The following is a 13,947-nucleotide window of genomic DNA, read 5'->3' on the forward strand; positions in this document are numbered from 1 at the left end:
CATCTTTTAGGAACCCCACCTCCTTACAACTTTGTTCGTCTTTGTGAATATTATTTCGGTCGATATTAACAAACCTCCCGATCCTTAGGTTAGGACCTTCTTCCCCCACTTCTCCTATCTACATGTAATCTCTTTTTCATTTTTACAAGTGAAGAGGAATACCATTACAGTCTAGCGGTATTCCTCTTCATTTGTAAGTGAGAGGTCTTAGGTTCGGTTCTCGCCAAAGGCGAATTTGAACCTCATTATTGTTAACCCATTATGAGGCTTAACTCACTCTCCCACCCCCATAGTGTAAATAATATTTTTTGTTAAAAAAAAATTAAAAAAAAAAGTGGGAAGATTTGGATTAATCAACATAATGGGTCCCCGACTCCCCATAATAATGTGCTATCGAACTTGTTATTTTTATTGAGGGTAATTGTGTAAATGATTCAGTTGGATAATACTTAGAGTTCGTTGGATATTTGTTTTGTTTGTTGAGGTGTGTAGTTTGTTAGTTAAAGAGTGATTGGTAGTGGCATGTGTAAATGAGTTGTGTATATATACAACAATCTTGTAATCTAATTATTCATTGAATGAAAAGATATTCTTTCCAACATGGTATCACCCGCCTCTGTCTAGCAACTAGATCCTCTCTGCCTTTGCTGCTCAGTTTTCTTGCAAATCTTCATCCCCAAGCTTCCTCTTTCTTGAAGCTTATTGCACCTGTAAACCTTAATTTCTTTTGTAAATTTCAATTGCAGCTTTGGCTTCTCCCTCTTCTGACTTTGGTTCTCACATTCATCCTCCTCCGATCATCGATTCAAGCCCTAATTTCTCTAGAGCATCTCAAACTCCTTCAATTATGATTTAGAACATTGGATCTCTGGTGTCGATCAAGCTGACCACGTTGAATTACTTGACCAGGAGTGCCTTGTTCGCTCTAACTAGCATCATTGATGGCTCGATTGCTCCACCGCCTCAATTTCTCACTGATGCAAATGGAAATGGCACTCTGAATCCAGCTTATGTTACCTGGTTTGAGAATGAATAGAACATTCTCAAATGGATTGACTCCACACTTTCTGATTCGTTGATTCCTTACACTATTGGAGTCAATTCTTCTAGAAAACTGTGGGCTAAATTGGAATCGAGACTTGCGATAACCTCTCAATCGCACATTCATGAGCTCCGATCTCGTCTTCGAAGCCTAACTAAAGGAGATTCCTCTGCTGCACAATTCCTTCAACAAATTGAAGAGATCGATGATGCTCTTGCCAGTGTCGGATCTCCGATTGAAGATTTCAAATTGATTTCTATCATACTTCACGGCCTACCACTAGAGTATGATTCGTTCGTTGATGCGATTCAGTTTCGCCTTGGTTCTAAACAATTGATGAACTCCATGGCTTTTTTCTTAATAAAGAGATTCAATTGACCAATTGGAAGAAAACAACTCAGTCCTCGCTGTTTCAAGCCTTTCATTCTTCTTCTGGTATTCTTCCAATACCTACTTTTCAAGCTTTTGTGGTGTCTCATAACTCCAATTTTCCTTTTTCCTAAGGCCGTGGTCTGGATCGCAACAATGCTTAAGGTTGAGGCTTTTTCTCAAACCCTATAAATTTTCAAAGTCAAGGCACTTTTCGATCCAACAATTTTCAATAGAATTCCACTTGCCAAAGCTATCAAAGGTACAATCGTGGTGGTCGCTCCAACTTCAACTCCTCCGGTAAGAAAGTTCCCTGCCAAATTTGTCAACACTTTGGGCATAAGGCATTTGATTGTCCTCGGCGAATGAATCCAAATTTCTTTGGTCACACTTCTCTTTCAACTATGGTTACCAGTACCAATGCACCTTCTCCAACATGGCTTGTTGACTCTGGCGCTAGTAATCACATAACCAACTCGTACACCAATCTCTAGAGTCCAGAATCTTACACAAGACCTAAGCAAGTTTATATTGGAGATGGGAAAGGTATGCCAATTCTTCATGCATTTATCCTTTGCCAATTCTTGTATTTTAATCTTTGATGCCAGAATCTTACCAGTGAGAAATGGCTTTTATCCTTTTCAACCTCTCGACTCTGGATTTGTGATTGATAATCATCATGCATTTGCTGCCTCCGTTAATGCTTCAAGGGATGTCTGGCATCAAAGATTAGGCCACCCCTCTGCTAAGATCATAAATAAGTTGACTTCTCAGTCTTGTATTTTTCTTTTTGGTAATAAAGACACCACCTTTTTTACTGGTTGTGCGTTAAGTAAGAGCTCTAGACTACCTTTTGTATACGTACCTTGTCATACAAGTAAACCTTTAGAACTACTTCACACAGATGTTTGGGGGCCAACATCTATTTCTTCTGTACATCACCATAGGTATTATGTCATCTCTGTAGATGATTTTACAAAATATTATTGGTTTTTTCCTATGCAATACAAATCTGATGTCTTCAGTATTTTTGTAAAATTCAAAGCTCATGTTGAGAATATGATGTGTATCAAAATTATGACTCTGCCATCTAATTCTGGTGGTGAATATTTGAGCTCCTAATTTTCCAACTTTCTTGTTAAGCGTGGCATCAATCATCAACTCAGTTGTCCTCACACCTCATAACAAAATGGTTGTTCTAAACGCAAACACAAACACAAACACTTAGTTGAGACAACAAGGACTTTATTAACAGTATCTCAAGTTCCTCATATATATTGGGATCATGCATTTGCTACTGCAGTTTATTTGATCAATAGAATGCAAACTGCATCCAAGGCTTCTCCATGGGAATTGTTGTTCAATAGATCGTCTTCTTATCAGACACTAAAAATATTTGGTTGTAGTTGTTTTCCTTGGTTACAGCCCTATTCTCAATCCAAGTTGGATCCTAAAAGCAAACAATGTGTTTTCTGGGTTACAGTCTTAATCACAAGGGTTACAAATGTCTAGATCTTACCTCACACAAGATCTATGTTTCCAGACATGTTTTTTTTATGAATTAAGCTTTCCTTCTCTCAAGCAAGTTCCTGCAGCAAGCTCAACATTAACATCATCCAATGTCTCTCTTAGTCACTCTATTCTATCTCAGTTGACATTTTCTACAAGAAAATTCACACTTGTTCATGTATCATTAAGTGTCTCTACTCAAAAGCATACTCAAGTCTCTCCACCTGAGCATATTCAATTCTCTCCAGCCCCTTCAACCAGTGCATCTCCACCACTTCCAAATCTTACAATCAACATTCATCTAATGCAAACCAGATCAAAATCTGGTATTTACAAGCCTATAGCTTTCACTGCAACAGAGCACCATTGACATTCTCACATTTCCCATGATTATGTTCCCACTACTTATCTTCAAGCCTCCAAATATCCATATTGGGTTAAAGCTATGCAAGATGAGTTCCTTGCACCGAAACAAACTAGAACCTGGTCTTTAGTACCCAACTCTCATTTTACCAATATAGTACGCTGCAAGTGGGTCTTCAGGATTAAGAGGAAACCTGATGGTACTATTGACAGATACAAGGCATGTTTAGTTGTCAAAGGTTTTCACTAGCAAGAAGGTTTAGATTACACTGAGACATTTAGTCCAGTCGCTAAACCTATCACAATTCGAATTCTCCTCACTTTGGCAGCACAACATGACTGGTTTCTCGATCAACTGGATGTAAGCAATGCATTTTTGCATGGTAATCTCATTGAACCTGTGATTATGCAATAACCACCTGGCTTTGAAGACCCTATTCATCCTATTCATATATGTCATCTCCGTAAGTCCTTCTGTGGACTAAAACAAGTTCCAAGAGGTTGGTATGAAAAACTTCCGGAGATTTGACTTCTCTGGGATTCACCGGTTCTCAATTCGATCAATCTTTATTTGTCAAAACAAATCCAATGGTGTTTATCTTGGTTTATGTTGATGACATCACTGTCACTGGACCCTCACCTCCAACTTGCAAACAGGTCATAACTTAGCTCAATTCTATGTTTGCCATCAAGGATTTGGGTGCTCTGCACTACTTTCTTGGTATTGAGGTGAAAAGATCATCCAAGGCCATTTACATTTCTCAAACCAAATACATACTAGATATATTGAAGAAAGCAAAAATGGATGGAGCCAAACCTTGTGGCACTCTTCTGAGGACTTCCAAATTGGATCACACATCTCCCTTATTGGAAAATTCTATAGAATATAAATCTCTAAGGGAGCTCTTCAATACTTAACCTGGACAAGGCTCGATCTTTCCTTTGAGGTGAATCTTGTTTGCCAATTCATGCATAGTCCTCAGCAATCTCACTTTCAAGCAGTGAAAAGAATCTTCAGGTATCTTAAGGGCTTTATTGATATGAGATTTGATGTGAAATATTCTAACACTCAAATTAAAACCCTATGATTGTAGTATGTGTAAGTAGGGATCATTCTAAGCCGGAGATTAGAATGGATGCTAGTCTACTTAAATTAAACTCTAAAACACTAAACTAGACTCAAAAACACTTAACTAGACTTATATGACTCAAAACAAACTAAAAAGACTTAAAACAGCACAAAACAATCAAATAGACTCCAACTAGACTCTAAAGGGTGATTTGGACGAATTCTAACTTAACTTTGACTCCAAACACTTAAAAACATAAATTTGGACAAATTTTAACTAAAAGACACAACCAAGTAAAGGGGGATTAGATTTTGGACGAAATTAAGGTAAAAACAAACAGATTTAAAGACTTAAATAACTTTGGACAAAATTAGGGAAAAATATGGGTGATAAGCTAGCTAGAGGGTCCTTCTCCACACATTACACACTTGCATACAAATTGATTTCTAGTTGCTTTTCCAATAAACCATGAACCTCAACACCCTAGATTAACCGTGAATAACAATAATTAACCCTCAGATTTTCCTTAAGTCATTGAATTAGATGGAATACGCATCGGCAACCAAATTATTCTTCAATAGTTCCCCATATGAACAACATAATAGAGATACAATCAAAGATCATTAAGCTTTGTGAAAATCATAAGCATTGACAAGGCATTCTTAACTATGAAAAGCATGATACTCTTGCCAGGAATTTACTTAACACGATTGTGATTAGCAACCTGCACTACTTATGAATAGAAGTTCATAACGATTAGGTGAAACTCCTTTATGTTCTAGCATCAAATTCCTGCATGCAAACTAAGCGGGCCCTTTTAATCAACACATAAGAATAAGTTCTTAATCAAACAGTTAAGTAAATTGTATTCACAATTTATGAAATCACAACTGAAAGTAATCAATTCATATTGCAAATATAATCATGGTCTCAAAGTCTCCTCTAGCTAAAACAAGTTTAGCTCCTCATGTTCGCAAAACAAAGATAATTAAACTTAAACATTAAAAACAAAGATAGAATACACCTAGAAACACTCCAGGTGGCTCCTCCTTCCTTCCTTGCTGCGCATAATGGGGATTTTCTGAATTTAGGCTCTTGAGGTGTGGCGGATGGTGTGGTGTGAATTTGGGGTAGAGGGTGGTGGTTTATAAGTGTTGCGGCATCATGTATTTATAGGGTGAAGGGAAGGCACAAAATTGGGCTGAAAATGAGAGGAATTAGGACTCCAAATCACCAAAGAACAAGGACACTTTCAATCAGATTCCAAGGAGGACAAGGAATGGTCCTTATGGCAGATTCTAGAACTTCTAGAAGGGTTACATGTGACATAAAACTTAGGGCACAAAAATAGGGCTTCTAGAACCTAATATTTAGGTGATTTAATGTGAAAATGAGTCCTCTTTGAATATGGAATTAAGGTACGAAAAGATTAGGATAGGATAAGATAAGATAAGATAAGGTTGGATAAAGTTTGGATAAGATAAGGAAGTTTGGATAATATTCCTTCTTTGTAGCTGATTCCTTATCTTCCAAGTCTTCAATTTAATTCTTCCAGATGTTAATCACATTCCTAGCCTTTCTTGATCTTCAAATTAGTCCATCTCCATGCATATGCAATCCATTCCAAGCCCAAAACTGCTCCAAATAGCACCAAATTGCACTTTCTTGCCAACTTTGTCATTTAAACCTACAAACACACGAAAATAGCTTAAAACACTATAATAAATAGAAACTAACTTACTAAATGCAAAGAAACAAGCTAACAAAGTCGTATAAATATGCTCCTATCAGGATTGTGGTTTTCAAAAAGTTCATCCATTTCATCCATTACAACATTCTCCAATGTTGATTAGGCAGGTTGCTCAATTGACAGAAAGTCCGCTGGAGGTTTTTGCATCTTTCTAGGTTCATCCATTATTAGTTGGAGTGCCAAAAAGCAAACCATTGTTGCTCGCTCATCCACTGAGGCTGAGTATCGATCACTTGTCAACACTGCTGCAGAAATCACTTGGATCTAAAGGTTGTTAGTTGATATTGGCTACAAACCTCCCTCTATTTCTCAACTGTAGTGTAACAATGTTTCTGCTATCTCTTTGGCCAAGAATCCGTTGTTTCATGCTCGTACCAAGCATGTTGAGATTGACTACCACTACATTTGAGAAAAGATCTTGGCCAAAGAAGTCTCTGTTCATTATGTTTGCACACAGGATCAGCTAGCAGATATCTGTACTAAAGCTCTTTCTAAGGACATATTTCAACTTCTACGATCCAAACTCTTCCTTCGTAATCCTCAGCTCAGTTTGAAGGGGGGATATTGAGGGTAATTGTGTAAATGATTCAGTTGGATAACACTTAGAGTTAGTTGGACATTTGTTTTGTTTGTTGAGGTGTGTGATTTGTTAGTTAAAGAGTGATTGGTAGTGGCATGTGTAAATGAGTTGTATATATATACAATAATCTTGTAATCTAATTATTCATTGAATGAAAAGATATTCTTTCCAACAATTTTTACAACAGTTGAACTTAATTTTTTTATTGCAGATGAAGAGAAATGTCACTAGACATAGTACTAGTTAAATCTAAGAATTAACTTTTGAAATTATATTTGATTATATATATGCATAATTTACATATGTTAAACTTTAGATATTTAATCTTGGTTTTATTAAAAAGAAAACAAAGACTTTAGACTTATTATGTAAGTTACATTTATTTAATTATAACTTCATATAAAACAATACTCATATTTGATTTTGAATGGTTCATTTGTGAGGTAAATTTATTTTAGGGTTGTTTTATTCATAACTCACATATTGTTGATACACCCCCACTTACTTAATACACCTCACATGTAATTTTAAAATTACAATTTTTCTTAATAAACACTCCACATATTTTTCAGTACTACCCTCACATCCCACACTTTCCACCCACAACAAACTGTATGTTTGTTTCAAAATGGAAAATAAAATAAAATTGTGTGTTCGTCCCATAAGCTTGCTTTCTTTCTTCTTGGGTCTCCATCTAAATATATAATTTTTGGAGTTCAATTTAATTTAATCTCTTGTTTGATATGTATATACGTATAAACTAAAGTTCCTAAGGAAATCACCGCCATTTCAAGAAAGATAATAAGCCCTATTAATTTGGGTACATCTTGCAAAACGCAGCATTTCTTGTTTCTCAATTACCCTACTCTATAATTTTATACCATAGTCAGTTTCTCGACCCTTCTAAAAATATATATTAAATAAAAAATCTTATGACCTTAAATAGTGATTATATATTTTACATTCTTTTGTGAGGTGTTATCAACAGTATCTAGGGGTGCTTAAAAAAACCCTTCATTTTAAATATCAGCATAGGTTTTAAAGAAAAATACCAAATTTGAGGAAAACTACCAAGTCCAATAAAATATTTTAGGACAAGCCACAAATTTTATTGCATATGAGCCTATGAGAAGATAAAAGACATGGCAGATTACCATCTGAGTTTTTATTTTTTTATTTTTATTTTTTATTTATTTTTATTTTTTTGTCAAATGATAAATTTTATTAAATTCTAATAAAAACGTTTACATCTTCAGCAAGAATATTAAATAGAAACTCGGGACCAAGAGCATCCCAGTAGAAAGCACCTCCATGTGAGGTAACATATGAGGCTACAACATAAGCAGCGACATTTCCTTTCCGCTTGACAAACAAAAACCTCACCTCTCCTAGTTGAGACACCAAGTATCTAATATCAAGGATAAAACACTCCAAACTACTCCCCATTAAGCATTCTAATGAATAATTGAAAATTAGACTTGATATCCACCACAACACAATCCATCTCGCTACATACCATCAACGCCGCTCGAATCCCCACAACTTCAGCCATAGCCGTGTTGTTGAAAAATTTGCAACAACCCTGCAAAGTCCCTCATAACCTAACTATATCCTCCCTTTAAGGGACTTCCCACACTAGGCACCGTCATAATTAACCTTTAATAACCTATAGTTGGGCCGCCTCCACCGTACTTGTTGTCCAACAAAGGCAGCACTCTCAGTTTCCTCAGATTCCGGGGTTGACTTTGAGGGTTTAATGTTTTAGAAGGTCCATCAAGGTTTGGGGTTGATCATTTTAAGTTTAGAGTTTTAGAATGTCTTTAAGGGAAGCTTAGGGCTTAGGGTGTAGGTCTCGAGTTTTGGACATATCCCAATCCGAGAACTATACCCTAGGCACTAAACGATTTACACAGTAGAACTTTTTTCTTCTAAAAAAGTTTTACGTTTGCATGTTGGTCACAATTCATTGGGAATGTTAATAGATATGGCCTTATTGGTAGGATTGGGTATTATTGTCATTTTAACAAATTAGCTTAACTTTTGCAACTAGGACCTAAATTAAAAGTACGGTATTTTAGTTTAGATTTTTTTTTAAATATTTAAACTAAAAGCTCCCATTGTTTTGTGTGCTCAATGATATATTTTTTAAGTTCAACGATATATTTTACACTGAGGGGAGTTGGCGTTGGGCTAAGTTACACAGTGGGCAACATAATTTGAAATCAAATTCGCTATTTACAATATTTGAACTTAAAACCTCTCACTTACAAGTAAAGAAGAATACCACCAAACTGTAGTACTAAGTGGCGTGTGCTCAATAATATTAATCCAGAGGTTTAAGCTTGTTAGTGGAATCACGAGCTAGATTTTGTTTAGTGACACTTTTCTTCCTATAGTTCGGAATTAGAACTTGAAACTCTTTCAAAGTTTAATACACATATTTTTCTCTAAGAGATTTGAGGTTTCAATTCTCTCAAACTATAGGAATCCGAATTGAATAATATAGTGGATAGGGTTTGAGTGATTATCAACCCGCCAACTTGCACAGTTGCACGTTACAAGAAAAGGTTTGGTAAGCCTTCACGTGTTGTGTGCTTATCTTTAGAACTGGAGCATTACATGACTTTCCACGGTTGCGCATGCTATATACAGTGAATCTCAATGGTATTGCAAACTAAAGAAAAACAAAATGATGGTCCACCTTGAACACAAAATCTTAAGACGGGTCTATTTATGGGAAATTATCGTACTAATATTCGACCATTTGCATACGACACTGGAGATAATTAGATGGGGCCAACTCATAATAGGTGGACTCAAAATAAAAAAGTCTCACATACGTGTGAATATGGTCCCATTATCAAGTGGTCTGCGTACAACGCACCTAAAAACTTACCCTAATTATGAGGTGTAAATAATACTGTTTTTTCCTTTCTTTCTTATGAGGTCTTTATCACAACAAGTGGACTCGGTCACTCAGGTTCGACCTAATCTTTGTTTCTCTTCAACAAAGCAAGTTCACGAAATTTTAAAAACAATAAAGAAACTTCATACTTCCTAACAAAATTTAAAGCAGAAAAGTGAGCAAGATAAGGCAAATTTAACAATAATTAAGGATATGGTCACTATGTTTGACCAAAAAAAAAAAAGTCAGTTTGTTTCTCTAGTTTGGTTCAGTCAGGCTATGATCTATCCTAATGATTTTGGCCTAATTATATTGGTTTGAACTATTGAGCGTGTTAGTCGTGGTTTATGAAAGTGATTATCTGAGTCTTCGTAACGGTTATATTTGTACATCTAAAGCTGTTGCGGCTCCCTCTCGAGTAGCTTGGGCTTCCTGCCTTGCCCTTGTAGGCTATGGCTCGGTCAGCTGGTTTTTTGGTCTTGTGGTGGTGGAAGGGAATAGGCTTGTGAGGCGATGGCGACGACGGTTTATGCAGGTTATAGGCTCGTGATGCAGTGGCGATGAGGGTGGCTCTGGCATGGAAGTCATTTGCCACCCAAGCCTCTGTTTATTTTCGACCCTATGTCCCTACAACACTTACTGCATGCCACATTTGTAACCACTGCTTCATTGTGGACACTTTACCGCCTTTAATTAGTTTTTTTTTTGTTTTTATTTTTATTTTTATTTTTTTTTTATGTATTAATTTTCCTTGTAGCGCTTGAAGCGAGTTAGTTTAGTAGCTTTTGTGTTGCGTCAACGATTTGTTTGTGTTGCTTCGGTGATTGTGGTGGCCTCGTTATTTCCAATGGCTTTATGTGAGGGCGTCGTTGCTTAGTTTGTTGCTTTCATCTGTTTTTATGACTGATCGACTTAGGTTTGGTTTGGTACTAAGGTGATTTTGAAAAAAATTGGTATAAAAAAAAGCTGGGAGCTGTTTTTGTGTTTGGTAAACATCCAGCTTCAGCTTTTTTTCACAATTTTGGGTGAAAAAAAGCCAAAAACAAGAAGCTGCAAAACCCAGCTTTGAAAAACCGGCTTTTTTTCACATTTGTTTTACATAAAAGTTTACCAAACACTATAATACTGTTTTTTTTTTTTTTTCAAAAGCACTTTTACAAAAAAGTTTATTAAACACTCTGCTGCTTTATTCCACAGCTGCTTATTCTCACAGCACAGCAGAAGCAGCTTTTTTTCAAAGCACAGCAATACCAAACCAGCCCTTAGGGATCCTTGGTTATGTTGGTCTATATATTGTGGTACCGTGTGGGCTTTTAAAATTATTTTTGATTTGTGTGAATTATCTCTAGATCAAGAAATTAGTTATTAAAGCAAATGTATTCATATGATACCTCTTGTATTTAATTGACCTTGATAATGAAACACTCTACGTTAAAAACCAAAAGTAAAGGATCGGAGGTAAACTGTTTTTTGCCATCATTATTCTTATTTTATTTTTTTAAATGCAGCTAACCAATTACAATTTTTTTTAACCAAAAGAAACAATACATTAAAGAGAATAACCTCGATAGCATCCGTTCCTTACAGAACCAAATAGCATTTAAAGTTGTTGATGCACAAAATCGGCGAGGACTTTGATACAACAGAAAGTGTCAAGTTTGTGACCTAGATTGCTCTGGTCATTAGTGTGGATAAGTATGTAAATGAATAGATACAGGGAAGCAAATAACACAAGATGTACGTGGTTCACCCAGATTGACTACGTCCACGGAGTAGAGGAATTCTTATTAGTTGTGAAGGGTTTACACAAATACATAGGTTCAAGCTCTCTTTTAGCGAGTTCTAGTGAATAGTCTAGTACAAATGACATTAGGGATTATTGTGGGAGAATGATCCTCTTTTATAGAAGAGAGTTTCTAGTTTTGTTCTGACATTGACACGTGTCGTGTTGTGATTGGCCTCTGATACCGACATGTGTCGCGTTGTGATTGGCCTCCTAGTTGAAGGAAAAGTCTTGTGGGTCCTTAACAGTATGTTGTTGACTGGTGCTTAGTAGTTTTGGGATTGTTCAAGTATGGTACAAATAGTGCTCCCCTAAGTTCCCGAGTGAGGGACGCTCCTCGGTTGGGGACTTGCAAGATCCAAGCCAATGAGTAATCACGAAACTTCCAAGTACCGAAGTGTGGTATCGCCTTCACTTGCCTTCTCTGTCCTGTAAGTAGATGTGACATCTTCTTTTGGAAGTACTTTTCCTTTATCCAGGAGTGGTATCTATAGTTGGCGTTGACGCACAAGGTAATGTATCATTTTCATTTAAAGCTTACTTGGAGTTTCAGGTTTGGTCAAGTGCGATACAAACCATATAGTAAGAATCCCCCAAGTCTCTAAGCGAGGAGATCTACCGAAGGAGGTGACAGACAAGGTAGGTAATCAGCGTTCCAAGCAATCAATCTCAGATCGGTAGGTTGATCTTGGGTTCCGGCTAATTGTACTCATTCTCTTTGTCTCTCATTCAACAACAAGGATAAAGAGAAGAAACAGGGGAGAAAGATGATATGAGGTACTTTTGTTTTTGGAGAAGATGGATGAATCGGCACGCGCTTTGTTGTACTTGACTTTCCACAAGTGTATTCTTGAACTGGGCTGGAGGGTTTACTGGTTTCCTCCAAATGAGTGAGCCGACTCTAGAATTTAAGGGTCAAAACAAGTTCGTCAAACCTGGAGTATGTTCGATCCTGATGATATGGGATACTTTTGCTGTTCGACAAAGTAGTAGATGTGGTATGGCGAAGCTTTGTTCTTCGACAATGGTGCTAGCAAAAGGCTGTTGAGGCTTCTCGATCTCTTCAATTAGAGCAATGATGCCGAGCTTGGATTTGACTTAGACTCTTCCATCTGGATTGTGCGGTTCCACAAGAAGGGCATCGTGCTGTAGTGATCTGTTCTAGTTCGCCGTTAAACCTTCTGCTTCAATCTTTTGTATAATCGAAATGGTGTGCAACCTTTGCATTTAAATGGTCTTTCAGAGCACCACTTCTTAGTGACTCCTCCATGCTTGGCAGCTTCAGTGTAAAGAGCCAATATCGTACCAACTGTTCTGAGGTATTTGCCGAAGGAATTTGTGACCTTGACAACAGTTGAGGATGAGTACTCGAGAGCAATGCTAGGCAAGTGACCAGGCAAAAGTTCCGGGCAATCAGTTCTAGATCGGAAGTTTGATTTCAGGTTCCGACTGATTGCATTCTTTCTCCTTGTCTTGCAGGTAAGAGCAAGGGCAAATGAAAAGACAGGAAAAAAGCATGATATAGGATATTCTTGCTCTCAACCCTTATGATATGAGATATTCTTGCTCTGATGTGGCTAGTTGGCATGGGTATTGTCGAGGGAGAAGGAGACGGAGTATTCCGAAAGGCTAGATTGGGAGTGCCATTTCGGATGTGAGGAAGGGTTGAGCATTTTTTTTTTATTTGGCAGGTCTACCTGGCTGTGGAGGATGAAGGTCGACATATATAGGAATTATCCTAACAGCGAGTAATAATGCTGTTCCTTTACCCTTCTCGGTCAGAGCAATGTAGTGGTCACTGCAAGGTTCACGTGTTTTAACTTTGTCAGAGCACTTTGAAAAAATGGTCTGTGGTATCCAGAAAGCTGATGTTACGTGTGAGGATTGTGGACAAATTTTATCCAATGAAATCCGACTTCTCGAAGTTCGGGGAGTGGTGCCTCTTCGATTTCTGAGCAGGCAATCTTGTTGGGGATATGGTTCTCGAGATTTGGAGAGCGGTGCCTCTTTGATTTTTTGGGAAAGCAATCTTGTTGGGAGTGTTTTCTCAGATATGAAGAAAGGTTGGGCATTTTTGCAAGTCCGCTTTGCCACGGAGCACAGAAGTTGGCACACATAAGGATTTTCCAATAATTAAGCAGTGGTGCTGTTCCTTTATCCTTGTGGGTAATAGTAGGGTAACTGGGCCTTCAACATTTACCTGTATTAACTTTGTCAGAGTTCTTTGGCAAAGTTGTCCTTGGTATCCGAGGAACTGATGTCGCGTGTGAGATTGCTAATAAATTTTAACTCAGGAAATCCGCTTCTTAAAATTTAGAGAGTGGTGCTTCTTCGATTTTTGAACAAGCAGCCCTATTGAAGATCTGGCTCTTTCTTTTATAGGAGCACCAATTAAGTTCAAGGAGTTCATTCTGAAAGTTATTGCTTGTAGGAATTTTTCCCTTATTTTCATATTTCTGAGACTTACTGTACCTCATTTTTTCTTCATCTTTTCTGAGAATGTCTGGCCCGTCCGACCGTCGTTTGGACTTGAATTCTGTAGAAGAGGTAGCCATTCTCATCAGGATAACATATAG

Source organism: Pyrus communis, chromosome 5 (assembly GCF_963583255.1).
Source record: "Pyrus communis chromosome 5, drPyrComm1.1, whole genome shotgun sequence".
NCBI classification, from domain to species: Eukaryota; Viridiplantae; Streptophyta; class Magnoliopsida; order Rosales; family Rosaceae; genus Pyrus; species Pyrus communis.